The sequence below is a fragment of the Rhipicephalus microplus genome, chromosome 2 (genome assembly GCF_043290135.1).
Source record: "Rhipicephalus microplus isolate Deutch F79 chromosome 2, USDA_Rmic, whole genome shotgun sequence".
Classification (NCBI taxonomy): domain Eukaryota; kingdom Metazoa; phylum Arthropoda; class Arachnida; order Ixodida; family Ixodidae; genus Rhipicephalus; species Rhipicephalus microplus.
Window position 1 is genome coordinate 120,218,080 of NC_134701.1, and position 14,650 is coordinate 120,232,729.

The 14,650-nt window shown below is 42.9% G+C and overlaps 1 long non-coding RNA gene across 1 annotated transcript; it reads left to right on the forward strand.

Annotated features, from left to right (window-relative positions):
- Positions 1 to 6,015: 6,015 nt before the first annotated feature.
- Positions 6,016 to 8,583, forward strand: LOC142785808 (uncharacterized). The gene is made up of 3 exons (XR_012888985.1): positions 6,016 to 6,441; positions 8,396 to 8,476; positions 8,558 to 8,583. It is a non-coding gene; the product is annotated as an uncharacterized LOC142785808 (long non-coding RNA).
- Positions 8,584 to 14,650: the final 6,067 nt, after the last annotated feature.

The window sequence follows — 14,650 nt, forward strand, 5'->3', positions numbered from 1 at the left end:
AAGTCAACGAAATATGGGAAATAGAGTTAGAAAGAAAACCATTGTGCAGAAATTGGTCGAGGCAAAAATTAAAGGTCAAAGTGAACGCTGGATGACGATTCACGACAAGAAGAACGTCGTGCGTAAAATAATTTAGAGTTACCTAAAATCGCTAAGAAGACTGTCACAATGCAACAACACATGGTTGATGAAGGAGAAAATTAATTGCCATTTAATGAAGCAATTATCTTAGGAGCCTGGTCGCGCAGCACAGCAGCACAGAAAGCCACACGAGCCCTCCTGAGATACTTGACAGCAACTTCATTGAGAGACCGCCTGTGAAACTCGGCATTTTGTGTGTGATGTGACATCTGTCTATCCTTCTCTCTCTTTTTTCACTCCCCTCTCCCCCTCCCCATGTGTAGGGTAGCAAACTGGACGCGTAGTCTAGTTAACCTCCCTACCTTTCCTACATTTCTTCTCTCTAATTGGAAGGGTACGAACCACTAGGTTAAATCAAAAAGGTAACAGCAGATTCATTTTAAAAGGCTGCCCTGGAAATTTCCGTGGTGAGTAAATGTATAAAAAAGAGAGAAATTGACGAAGAGACTACTAGTACTGGAGAATTGAAATTGGAACAAGGCCGAAGGAAAAATTCCTAGGAACTACTTCGGGTTTAGATGGAGCTCCTATCCACCTCATTAACGAACTAGGAAAGAACACTAAAGAAGCACACCTGAAATCCGTTGAAAAATGCTTATAGGAGGAGAAAATACCAGAAACTTTGCGGAAAAGTAAAATGAGCCTATTCTATAGGGGCAAGAGTGAAAAGATCAACATTCGCTCGTATAGACCACTAACCTATAACACTGTGCTATACAGGTTAGTGATGCAGGCAGTAAAATTAAAAAGTAGAAATTAGGGAGAGCAAAGGATATTTTGGAAGAATTTCAGTAGGAATTGCGAATCGTCAGGTGGTTAGAAGATAACCTGTTTGTTCCTACTCAGTCTATATAAATATTTAAAATAGATAACAGGCCCTTCAACATAGCTTATCTGGACGTCACTGGGGCATCAGGAAAATGCGTGGGACATAGTGGAGGAAGTGGGTGTAGGTGACGATTGTATACAGCTTCGGAGAGAAATTTACCGAGAAAATGAAATTTGAATAGAGTGAGAAGGAATAAGTAGCAATACAGTGACTACTGTACAGTGACTGTTAAATATCTACAGGATCATACCATTCTTAACAATTCATTTTATTCATTTTTGCAGCTGGTCCAAATCTTGGCAAATAAATATTTTCTTCAAAGCAGTCATGTCATTTACCAGACATTCTTGCCCGTTGAATTTTACGATGGCTTTAACAATGTTAGTCTGCTTACGGCGTCCGAATATAAGTATCTTTGTGTTCTTATGAATCACAATTGACCATCGTCTAAACATATTGATCTCATGTGATCTCAAGCCCTTAAGAGTTTGAATTATTTAAATCGTACGTCTTTGCTCCTCAGGAAACCAAACTGCTTACCTACAAAACTCTTATTCGCACCCTTCTTGAATATGGTAGTGTGGTTTTTAAAAAAAGAGGTGTGCGCTTTATATGCAAGGGATAAGACAGGAATTGTTCTCCAGCGAATTTTTCTCCCCAACTAGGTCTCAATACCCTTGCGAAGGGTTGCCATATTGAATGCCTAAAAGTTTTGCACAATTTAATCGATTCTGTTCGCTTCAGCGCTCTAGAATCATATCTCGAATTATGTCTATGAGAAGTGACCATGCCCTTAATATTTACTTTTTATCCCACACACTGACATGTTCAAATGCGGCTTATTCTATTCACTTATGGAAGCCCTGAATATGCTGCTCGGAAGTGTTCACTCGCTATCACTTCCAGAATTTTGGCGAGCTGTTCATGAATTTTAATTTGTTCCTGTTCTTTTGAGCTCTTTTTCCACTCCTGCAATATCCTCATTGAGGCTGCAGTATGTAAAAATAAACAAAAAATAACAGCTATAAAATAACAAGGAGCTGAGACAAGGATGCCATTTGTCTCCGCTGTTATTTTAGTTCTTTGTGTACATGGTGAGCATGGAAAAAGTGCTAAAATGTAGCACTATTGGGGTTAATCTGTGACTAAAACGGACTGGCTCGATGGTTCAGCAGAACATTCGAGGTTTATGTTATACAGATTATATTGTCCTATTTTTGTACAGTCAAGATGATATACAGTGGCTGGCAGATGTATGCGGGAGGGAAGGCGAGCCTCTAGTACTAGGATTTCGTGCAACAAAATGTGAATTGATGACACATTCAAAGACCGTGGTAACCAGGTAGCCTCAATACAGGGCCAAGAATTACCGAGAGTAAGCGAGTGCAAGTACGTCGGAGTAAGGGTAAATGAGGGAGATAGATATGCAGAGTTACAAGCGAAAACACCGGCGAAGACAAAGAGGAATGCTGCAATAATGAAGCACAGGTAATTATGGGGATACAATAAGTACTAAGCGTTTTGGGTTCTTTGGAAAGGCGTAATGGTTCTAGGGATTATACTTGGGAGCTCAGTGGTGTGCATGAAGTAAGAGGTGCATTCACAAATGAGTGTAAATGCATCGGGTTGGAAGTTAGGGAAGCTCAGAGGAAAATGATATGGGAAGAGAGGCTTTGGAAAATGGAGGAATGTAGAGGAGCAGGGAAAGTGTTCAGGTATCTGTATAAAAAAAGCGTGGACACAAACTGAAAAAAGAGTACAAGAAGGCCCCCCCGTAAATATACTGCAGCAAGTGTGGGTAACATGGTAACAAGGAGCATTAAGCGATATATCAGAGAGTCGTAGAGGATTTATTGGATGAAAAAAATGCCAAGGAATGCGGCTTTCGGTTGCTACCGAAAGGGAAAGAACGAAATACGACGGGAGAGGTTTTATGATTATTCAAGGGAAGCGCTTTACTGTTCGAAGAGAGGGGGGGGGGGGGGGAGCACCGAAAACGATGGTACATGTTCTGCTTGAATGCGGCGATATCCACCCAGGTATACCCAGCCACACGCAAGACAAGGTTTGACTAAGTGGAGTTTAGCCCCTAAGAACATTACTCTTTCAACGCTGTTTTCTCACGTGCGAAACGTCGTCATGAAGGCTACGCGATGCATTCGCATTTCTTCACGATTCCCTTCGGGGAGGTGGGGGCATTTTTAGTCTTGTGCACTGGTGCACTGATATGTGGGGTTTAGCGTCGCAAAACCACCATATGGTTATGAGAGACGCCGTCGTGGAGGGCTCGAGAAATTTCGACCACCAGGAATTCTTTAACATGCGCCCAAATTTGAGCACACGGGCCTACTGCATTTTCGGCTCTATCAAAAATGCAGCCACTGCAGCCGGGATTCGATCCTGTGACCTGCGAGTCAGCAGCCGACAACCTTAGCCACAACACTACCGTGGTGAGGCCTGCTTACACTGCCAGTAATGTCGAGCGAAATCCGTGCCTGAAGTGTTCCAAAATGTACGGAGCTGTAGTAGGCTATTTCTTTAAGACTATGTGCGCAACGCGAACATTTCAGAATATTCTTAAACTTGTGCGGCTGCTAGCGGTAACGCTTCAATATTTTATGGCGCGTGTATAAATGGCGACGCGCTTTACCGCTTGTCAGTTGATTGACAGACGACGCTCTGTTCCCCGACATTAGTGCCAGTGTGTCTTCAAGGCAAAGGTGGATTCAAATGGTAGAAAAGGCTCTATACGTTCAGAAAATCACACCTGATCAGCTGCTCATGGGGCCATCTTTGTGAGGATGAAGGACTTCCGGTGGTACAACAATAAAGTGGGCATGACGCAATAGCTACCGAATAAGTGACGTCATTTTATATGCATCAGTGCAAAACTTCATCGCAACGTTATTTTTATGGGCCCCTAATCGCTAATGACTCGCACTAGGGCGATCGCCGGCGAGTCCTCCACGAGTGTGCTTCAACTCTCCGCCAGACATTCAATATTGACTCATGAATACCGACTTATGTAAGTCGGTGTATGGTCTGTTGAAAACGCGTTTGACCGAGTCCCAGCGATCTGCGACGCTTTGCTGCTTTAAAGCCTTGTGAGAAATTAAACAACTTAGGCAGAGAGCTCTAATCAGTCTCCAAATGACCCTTGGCACTCGGTGTACCAGCCCAATGTGTTTGTAAAAATCGACAAAACATTTTGAGGGTCCCTTCTGTCTAAGGCCTGTCGTTTTTCTTACTGGTACAAACAATTTTCACCTTGCACTTTTTAACGAGTAGCACTTTTGGCACCTGTGTCTACGTGTTCCTGCCTTGAGAGCAGGCCAAGGTAGATACAACTGGTACCTAAGGCTTGACAGCAGCGCCCAAGTTCCGAAAATGGCGACTCATCAGCAGCTCATGATAATTAGCGCCCCCTCTGTGAGAACAAAACACATCCGGCGGAGAAAAAAATTAAGTTCATGTGACACAATAGCTGCTAAACAAGTGACGTCATTTTGCGCGCATTAGTGCAAAATTTGATCTCAAATTATTTTCCATAGGCCCCTGATTGGTCAGGACTGGCGCCAAGACAATCACCGGCGAGTCCTCCACGAATGCGCTTCAAATCAACGCCGGCTAAACAATACTGACAGATTAAATTAAGTACTGACAGATAACTAGATAATGCTTTTGAAGTGTACTACCATGCACTTTGTCCCGTTTTTACAAGGAAACAATTTTTATTCGGCGTTCGTGGCTGCTTATGTAGGTGGAATAAAGCAACCAACAGCGTATAGCTGTTATATATGCAGTGTTGCTTTTTTGCTTCACGCACACGCAGGTTCTTTGGTATGCACAGTGCTTGTGTCCTTCAGTTTTAAGATGAAGAAATGACGCCTAGTCACGCCAAAATTATGCCATCAATTTTATTCAATGGTCACAATAAGTCAAATATATTACACTGCACACAATTTTCATAAACAAAATAGTCGGCGACACTATTAGTGGTATATTTTGTTGCATTATGCTCAAATAAACTACTGATGAGGATATGAATGAAGACATGTGAATGGTACCATGATAAATAACTTGGTGATCTGCTCACCGATGACAAAAACTTGACTAGGCATTGCATGCTCAAAAAGGAAACCGGGATGCAGGAACTTTAATGGAATAAAGTCCAGCGAGCACTGTATTCTTAGCCATTGCCCTTGTGTCGTATCTAGAAGATATGGTCCACCGGGCCAAGTTTTTTGCTACTGCATCCTTGCACAGCACCTTGTTTCCGAATGTACCGACGAAGGCACTCGGCGTTAAATGTAATCTGCATCGTTTCACTCCCAGTTGAACTCCAGACGTTCACAAACGATAAAAAAATACCCCACAGTTTAGCGCACAGAAGAGAACGCAAGCAAGTGCGGACCACTCAAACACATGTTATCGCAGACAAATTTTATGAGCATCGTTATAGCATGAGTAGAGGGCACTAGAAAACCATTTGCATGTATTTATTTGTGGGGCTTAACGTACCAAAACCACGACATGATTATAAGATACGCCGTAGTGAAGGGCTCCGGAAATTTCGATCACCTGGGGTTCTTCAACGTGCGCCCAAATCTGAGCACACGGACCTACATCACTTCCACCTCCATCGGAAATGCAGAGAAAGACAATTTCGCAACAAATAAATAGTCATAAACTCTTTGCACAATAAACATACAGAATATATAATTTGTAAAACAGGATGATTGCGTCGGCTTTGAATGAAACTTGCTTTTTCGCTATTAGTGTTTCTTCCCTACGCACATAGTTGCGCTACGATCGCAGCTCCCATATCTCCCTATGCTGATGTCGCTGGTAATTGATTACGAACAGTTTTTTGCCCGAACTGTCAAGACCCAATTGAATAGATGTCAGTGCATAGAATGCGCTCAACGTTAAGGTCCCTAGATGAAACAAGGTAGCCTCACTCATAGTTCTCGAGCCATCCTCCTCACTCTCTCAATTACTCCTCTTTTTCTCTGCCATCCAAGGTCTGTGATAGGTGAATTCGTTGCACGTGACGGTATTAGTGGATGGTGGTGATATTTATTATTAAGCAAAAGGTTCAAAACGAGTGCGCATGTGCATATGGTTCCAGTTGGATTCTTGCCGCGACGAAAGACGAGATCGTATCCTAAGGTCCCTAGACTAGGGACCTTATCGTATCCAAGACGTCAGCTGTAGAAGAGGAGCGTTCCATTTGGCGCGAAGTTACTCGGCGAAGCATGCTTCGCAGTGGATCTTGAGTACGTTAAGTACTTGCCAATTTTTGAACAATGCCGGGTTGTTGTGCTGTAGGCTGCAGCAACAAAACAGAAGATGGTTTCTCGCTCTACAACATACCTCGTGGCATCCGGAATAGTGCACGCCATGAAGTGTGGCTACAAAACATTTCACGCGAGGACTTCCGTGCAACGCCGTCGACGCGGCTTTGCGAGGTGAGTTGATTTATCGGCTTTTGTTGAAACGCTACACAACGCGCGTCTAACGCGCGTCTAGTACGTGACCTCCGTTACAAATATTTGTGCGTATGCATGTACAGTTTAACACAGCTTAAATGACTGCACTTTCAGAAGCATTTCACGCCAGACCAGTTTGAGCCACTTGCTCTTGAACGCGGCGTAAAGAAGCTCAGACGCGACGCTGTGCCAACGCTTTTTATGCCTTCCCGGCAGCGAAGGCGCACGAAAAGACCTCTGCTTTCAGGTATGTCATTGCGCTGTTTGTATTACTCGTGCTGCATTATCTGAATAATCGCACTGCTAGATATCTTGTAGGAGCATTACACGTTTAGTTTTTAGGTAGACAAACAAACATAGCAACTTGAACATAGCTACTGAAAGAGATTGTCGGGCTGTACGCGACCGATATTTGGTTCCTGCGGTAAGCACGGGATGACTACACTGAAAGGCGCAGTGGAGTAAAAATGCATCAAAGCTGATCTCGCTTTCACGCGATGCTGAAGATTGCTAGTTTGCACTGCCAGCATACCATCCCCCCCCCCCCTCCTACCCCCACTTTATTTGTGAGTGGTAACGCCGGCACAGGAGCGTTTTGTCTTCACGTTTGAAATAAAGAACATTCTGCATTCGCAAGAAATTGATAGACTGTGAAAAAAATCAACATGTACGGAGAGAGAGAAAATTCAGTTTTAACGTTGTTTATGTCATCAATACGTTACAAGGAATCACTTGCAAGAGCTAATCACTTTGTTCGAAATAACCTGGTGTATTTCTTACGGATTAGCATGCATTAATGAGGGGAAAGTCGCATGCTTTATGCGTTACGCATAATTTTACAATATAACTTTCTGGGGCTGCAGCAAAAGGACTCATTAAAGATGTACGCACGTATGAAGCACACCGCATGATCAGTTGCGTTAATGTTGTCATGTGTAAGTGACGACACGGGTTAGCGACCGCATCGAAGCTTTGTGAGCCGCTGAGACCACTGCGGTGCTTGGGGCACCTGGCCGTCGGTGTTGGTTGTTTTGTGCATTGCCCGTTGGGGCCATCGAGTAATTGAGTGCTTCGGACGTCCCCTAATCGAAAACTGATTGTCTTAAGCTGAAGCCACTATTGCTGAAATGACGCATAACGGAATCGGAGTTTCGAAATGACAGCCGATTGGCAGCAAACAGCATTTAAGGGTTGTGCGCTCCTTGCTACTGCAAACAGTTGAAAATGCAGTCATTTCTCTTCTGTGTCTCTCTTTTTGTTGGTTCGTTTATAGCACTTCATTTCACCAAGCTAGAAATGCATTTTGGTGTACAAATAAAACACATGTACGTATTGTTGCATGCAATCCACGTGGTAGCAGTTGGAGGGCATGCAACAAAATCCAATGCATTTTGTTTTCCTTTTGTGCATGTTTAAATCTTGCAGCAATATTACGTGCACTGTTGCATGAACTTGAACTGCCCTGCCTTAATTTGCACAGCTGAACATGGTCTCTGGTTTGTGCAATTGATGCGCCCTTTTCGATATTTGTAGCGACAAATGTTACGTGCACACAGTAAAAAGGAATGTGTCCATCGATTGTGATTACGTGTACATGAAAGCATACGCGTAAGACTCGAAGCAATGTTGTGTCTCACGTATTCATCAGGCATCCCATCAGTGTGGCATACACGCTAGTTTTGTGTTCAGATGACGGAGTTGAGGAACTGTATGACAATAAACATTGAAACACTAATACAATGAGTGCAGTGAATTTGCCATGTTGGCGTATACGGAGACTTCAAAGTTTGTTAACAAAGCGTCGACTTCTTTGGAGCGGTTTAAGTGAAAGCAGCTGCTAAAATGGTTGAATAAAACGGCATTTCAATCAATTTTACTACCCTTGTCTCGTTTGATTTTATAGTGTCTGCTCATTTATGAACGACATTTTCAGGAAATGGCATGAGCATTGACAGCAGCTCAATAGGACATGACCATTGCTACTTTCACGGATCTCATGAGAGTGATACTCAAGGTACGATTGCGGTGACATTCATGGTGTAGACGTGGAAGTAATGCTTGTAATTAACCGAGATGGGTGGCTTTTATCTTGTAGAAATGTCCCCAGAGGATACGCCCCACCTTTCAATTGAAGCTGAAGTGGTTGGCCAAGGTACTCTGGACATTGTGCAACAGAGTTCTGCGTGCAGTATACCAAGTAAGCAGGTGTATGTTTAATGCATCATGCACGTAACTATTTTTTTTTCTTTTAGTGGAGAAAACAATTTTTGAAGTTTAGTCCCACTATTGCACAATTTTACTACGGCGCTATAGAAACCAACTCAATTTCCTGCATAAAAAAAGAGTTGTGTACTCGCACTACATGGTTTTAAGTTTTTTATTAGCACTTTATTTTGTATGTTCGTTAATGCATCATCTTAGTGGAAGTATCTCCTCATGACCATGAAATTGGCTTGCGTAGTTCCACAACGAAAAAGAAAAAAAAAACACTGCAGTGATTGCGCGCATGCACAGCTGGGCCACTTGGAGTTCGTTGCTACACACATAATGGTTGTAAACAAAGAATACTGAAAAAGGTAGACCTGCTTAAACTGTATCGGCTGCTAGTACTTTATTGTAATTTCACTGTACAGCTAAGCTGACGCACCGTTGTCTTTTGAAGCAGACCTAAGTTATGCAACTTACTCGCATTTATGATACCATGTGATGCGCTTGCAGTGCTATTTAAGGAAGCGCATTCACACTGCATGTGCTTAGGTGAAGCGTCAGGTATTTTGAAGCTTCCAATTACTTGAAACTCGTAACGCTGCAGTTTATGCGCAGGAAATTTGTTTACGTTTTATTGCAAAAATAAAATTTATTCATTCCCGTGATTGTTTTTAGCTATCACTGTCCATATGAAGCTACAGATGTATGCACGCTTCACGAATTCTATGACGGCGTGGAACTGAATGGAAGAGCTTTTTTAAAAAAAATGGCTCGAAGCTTGCACTAATCTACGCAATGTCGATACACAGCTAAGCTGATCGGCGCCATGCTTATTTCTTGTTGTATAAAGACACAGCATTTGCTCTAAGGGTGCTTGAATTTCGCTGCAGCGATGTTGAACTTTTGCTTGAACTTGGCTTGGTGGACCCCAGTATATACCTCTTTCGTGCTAAAAAAGCGATAATATGTATTGTTAAGCTGCGAACTCGCTCCAGGGGTCTGAAACATGCTGACTGCAGCCTGCAGAGGACTGTCTTCGGCCCGTATTTCTTTTTTTTTCATTTTCTTAATAAGTGTAATCATGAGCTCCACAGACATGGCCGGCCTCAAGCATTCTCTTCGTGACGCAGTCCATTAGGCCATCACACGTTGAAACATGGTCGTGGAATGAAAACTCTTCATTCAAGAATTGGCGTCGATTTCAGTCATTACGAAGATAGGTGTCGTTATTTCTCGAACCCTGACTCTAAATACCCTTCGTAAATTAGACACATATGTGATATGGGGAAACCGCTCTTTCAAAAAGCAACTATAGCTGTCATATTGTTCAAACGCACCCACCGATCCCCTCCCCCACTAGTTCACACTGCGCCTGCCCTTGCAGTACTCAATGTAGTGTCTTCAGCTCGCTGGCTGAGATGACTTTGAGACCCCTGCTTTACACAAACGCCTTTCCTTAATATGTAGACTAAACTTGGTATTGCAACGAGATGCAATACTCTCGCCATAAATTATTTTCGTAAACAACACTCCGACGATACTCTCCAAAATTCGGAAGGACTCCCACGCGATAAAAAAAAAGAGATTTCCTCCAAGATAATCTAGCAGCAGACTGTTTTCAGTTCAACAGATCTGTACTATATTTCAAATACATTTGAGATGGTAGCTGAAATGACTTGGACGTTTCATGTAGAATAACCCAGATGTCATTGTTTTTTTATTTGAGTATACATCCTTTACTTGCAGGTACAGCCTCACATGCAGCTCTGTTGGCCAGAATAAACGCTCTTGAACGACAGCTGACTATTGCGAAGGCTAAGGTGAGGGTGAAAGAGCGGGAGCACAAGAAACTTATGCTTCACCTGTCTTCTTACATAAATGAAGACCAGTTCACCAGCTTGCATCTTTCACCAAGAGGCACAGTGTGGTCCAAAAAAACATTGACCAAAGCACTGAAGATTCGCCTATCCTGCGGCTCGAGGGGCTATGATATGGTCAAGGAGCTCGGCCAGCCATTGCCTTCACAGCGTACACTTCAACGTCACATCGAGCATTGCAAGTTTCGTCCAGGGCTGCTGGTGGACATTATGGACTCTCTCGCTGTTAAGGTAATCGTAACAAATTTGTCCATTTTGCAGCACTATGGAAGTTCCGATATTTTAAATTTTTGTTCGTATTTTCTGTACTTATGCTGGCATGCCTCATAATACAATCACGGTGTTCCCGAAAAATGGTTAGCACTTCATGGTTGCCTGAATGGAAGTTAGATAGCATAGAGTTGTCATTTTAGCTGCAACCCATCTAATAACAACCTAGGCCTTGCAGGACACTACAATACATTCTAAGCCATCAAACATCCATTTGATAGTTGCCTGATGATGACAGGATGCAAGAGAGTTTTGTGATAGGAAGCTTATAGTTTATAGTGTAAGGTAGCGCGAGATATTGGCCAGATAAAGTGTGTTGTTATATAAAATAACGAAAGTGTTCATTGCACGTTCCGGTTGTGACAAGCGTACTGAATCGGTGCGCTGCGCCAAAACCACGAATCATCACTGATTGACTGAACATGCATATTCCCGACGACGCTTTTGCGCATTGCAAGCTCTCAGTGGTATCTTTCGATGGCTCATATGTTTGTGTCATGATAAACAGATATTTCATTACATTGGTCGACCTCATTCAAATGGATGCTTGGTTGGGCAGTGCTTCTATGGAGGTGACCTTAACGTTAACGAAATGATTACCTTTGACTGTGGGGCTGTTTACGTTATGGCACCTTATTGCAGCCTACTTGTGCGACGTAATGTACTTAAACACTAACACTTCTTTTATTTCCTGCCTAACCTTTCATGTTAGTTATTGGTATCTTCCAATCATGCGCAGGTCAACTGCATGACAGAGTACGAGCGCCATGCGTGCCTCATGATGGATGAGATGCAGGTCACCCCCAGCCTCATATATGATCCTTCGGCTGACGCAGTACTGGGCAGACCTACCATTCCCTTGGCAGATGGCAGCCTCCCCGCAGACACCTTGGTTACCCATGGCCTCGTATTCATGCTGGGTGGTGTTACTACCAGGTGGAAGCAGGTCATTGGGTACCATTTGACTGGAAATTGTTTTCATGCACTCTCTGTCAAGCAAGAACTCTTGAAAATGATAAAAGCATGTGAAGACATTGGCCTTAAAATAGATGCTGTTGTTTCAGATATGGGTGGTGGCAATCAGGCTCTATAGAGGTTATTTCTTGTCAGAGTCGGCAAGCACAGTCGGCCAAATTGCAGTGCTACACACCCCTGCGGTTCGAATCGGAAGCTATGGTTTATAGCAGATGCCCCTCACCTGTTGAAAAATCTGCGCAATCATCTCACCAGGGGCCAAACTTTGTATCTTCCTGATGACATTGTTGTAAAAGCTGGCCTCTCCACAAATGCGGTTCTCATTGAACCAATAAAAAAAACTCATTGAAATTGACAGTATAGGAGACTTCAAATTGGCTCCGCACCTAAAACAAACTTGTGTTGACCCTGGTCATTACGAAAAAATGAAGGTGGGCCCTGCTTACAGTCTTTTCAATGTGGATACTGGGGCTGCACTGCGCATCCTTGTTGAAAGGGCATGCTAGAGAAGTTCGCGCTTGCCACTGCTTGGTTTATTGAAACTGTGGCCAAGTGGTTCCGCATCATAACATTACGAACAACCAAACTTGCCTTGAGTAAAGTTATTGAGACAGAGAGGCAGGCAAGTATTGACTTTCTCAAGAATTTTGTTGTACTTTTTGAAGGGCTCTCTATCGGCCCCGTCAAAAATGCCCCATGGAAGCCTGTGCATACAGGGGCTATTCTCAGTACGCTCTCTGTACTTGAGCTGCAGAGTATTTCCTATCATTTTGCAAATTCCGCTTTCTGTTCCTTAGCAGATTTTGTCAAGATGCGCTGGAAAATTTCTTCTCTACTCTTAGAGCTAAGCATCCGATTCCCAGGTTATATGAATTTAAGTGCGCGTTGCGTCCCGCAACGCTAGCACAGTTTCTACACACTAGTGCTGATGGCAGCTACACTAAGGACGGTGGCTTTTTACTTGCTGGTTTGAGCTCAGACACTGAAGACAGCACCACACAAACAGATTTAATTCCTGCTGACATTCATGACATGAATATGTTGGAGCACGAGTCATTTTTGTACTTCGCAGGGTATGTTGTTCACAGTGCTAAGAAGTTAGTAAAAGACTGTGATGCTTGTGTAAGTGCCATGACAGGGAACAAAGACGTTCCGCGACTCACACAGCTGAAATCGTACAAAGAAAAGTTAGCGTTGTGTGTAGCTTCTGAAGCAGTTGTAGAAGTTCTAAAGGTAGCGGAGTCTCACTTTCAAAAAAATAAAGAGCAGCATATCCATAATCATGTTCCTGTATCAGCCACCAAAATTGCTGTTGAAAGTGCGATATCGTGTAATACCTCGTTTCCACACTGTCATAATGTATTGGAGGCTATTCTTTCCGTGTTCTTCTCCGCAAGGATGCACATACAAGTAAAGAAAGAGACATTGGCTCTAAGCGTGCAAATAGACAATAAATGTGGAGCTAAAAGTGTAGGAATGAGAGCTGCAGTGGCCAACCTTCCTTAAAAAATAGCAGTGTAGAAAGCGCCCTTGCAGACAATGTGGCGTGCGTGCCAGGAGAGCTCCTTGGAGAATGCATTTTTATTCTATCTAGCTGCCTGCGCACCTTTAATAGCCTTGTCAAAATCTTCCCATCTTGCACGTCGTGCGTGCTTGAGAAACTGAAGTACCAAGAGCCATACTGTCCGAGTTCCTTAATGCTGTCATTGTCAACTTGTTGACAACATCCTGACTAGATTTACATTCCTTATAAAATTTTGTGCTGCCTAGGTTCACAGCACTATCCCACGTGTACCATGCCATTCAAGTAAGCGCAAGTATAAGGACCAAAGCACAACCTGTTTTGGTATGTGACTGCTGTATTTTTCATCGTTTTAGAACATGCTTCCGGCACGCCGGGACAACTCTTAAGGTATCCTTCTGTAGTTTACAATGTAACATGAGAGCAAGTCACATAGATGAGCGCGATAGAAATAACCTGTACCTTTCCATCTTCCGCCATGGATGCAGTCATGTACAATGCGAAAAGTTTTCGTGCAATATTTTCAGTACTCATTGCATCCTCTTCAAAACACACATATACACACAATGCCCAATTTACCTTCCTATAAACTCGCACGAAAAATGAACGAGAGGCACCTTAGGAACATCTCTTTACACAAGGTAATGTTTCATTTCATTTGCACCATGAAGGCATTACCATCACTTGTGCAAATCGTAAGTGCAAAGTGTCCATTGAATACTTGTTCAAACAGTCTAGTTACTCCTCCAAGCAATGATGAACATGCCTGTCTCTTATCTGTTATGTAACGTACGACCAAGGTTTTGCGGTAATGTGTAGAAATATAAACTGTACTGCTACGTTTATGCCACAGGGCACTTGTATAGCTAGTGGAAACGGTAGCTAACTGTTACAATGCAACTTCCTGTCACTTTGGAAATATCAGTTTTTTTTCCAAACGTCACTTCACCATACTGTTCTCTAGGCATACGCACAACGTGGCAACAACTTATCTGCAGTTTACATACACCGTTGAAGTGTTCCTGCCATGCAGACATTTGTGTATAAGTTTGTGGAAATTGTTACTCCAGTGTTTTACTAGACATCTAAAATCACACAGGTCATTTTTGCAAGCATTATTGAATAAGCCTTTCACTAGTACGTCATGTGACATCACAAACTGTATTGTAACACGTCTGTGGATGTAGTGTGCATTGTTTAACTTTCATGATCCCATGCTGACATTTGTATGGAAGTCTGCGGAAATGGTTAGTGCAATGCTCTACTAAATCATCACCTGTATATTTGAAAACGCATATTATTGATCCGAAAGTTACTCAGTGAATCTTGTTGTTAT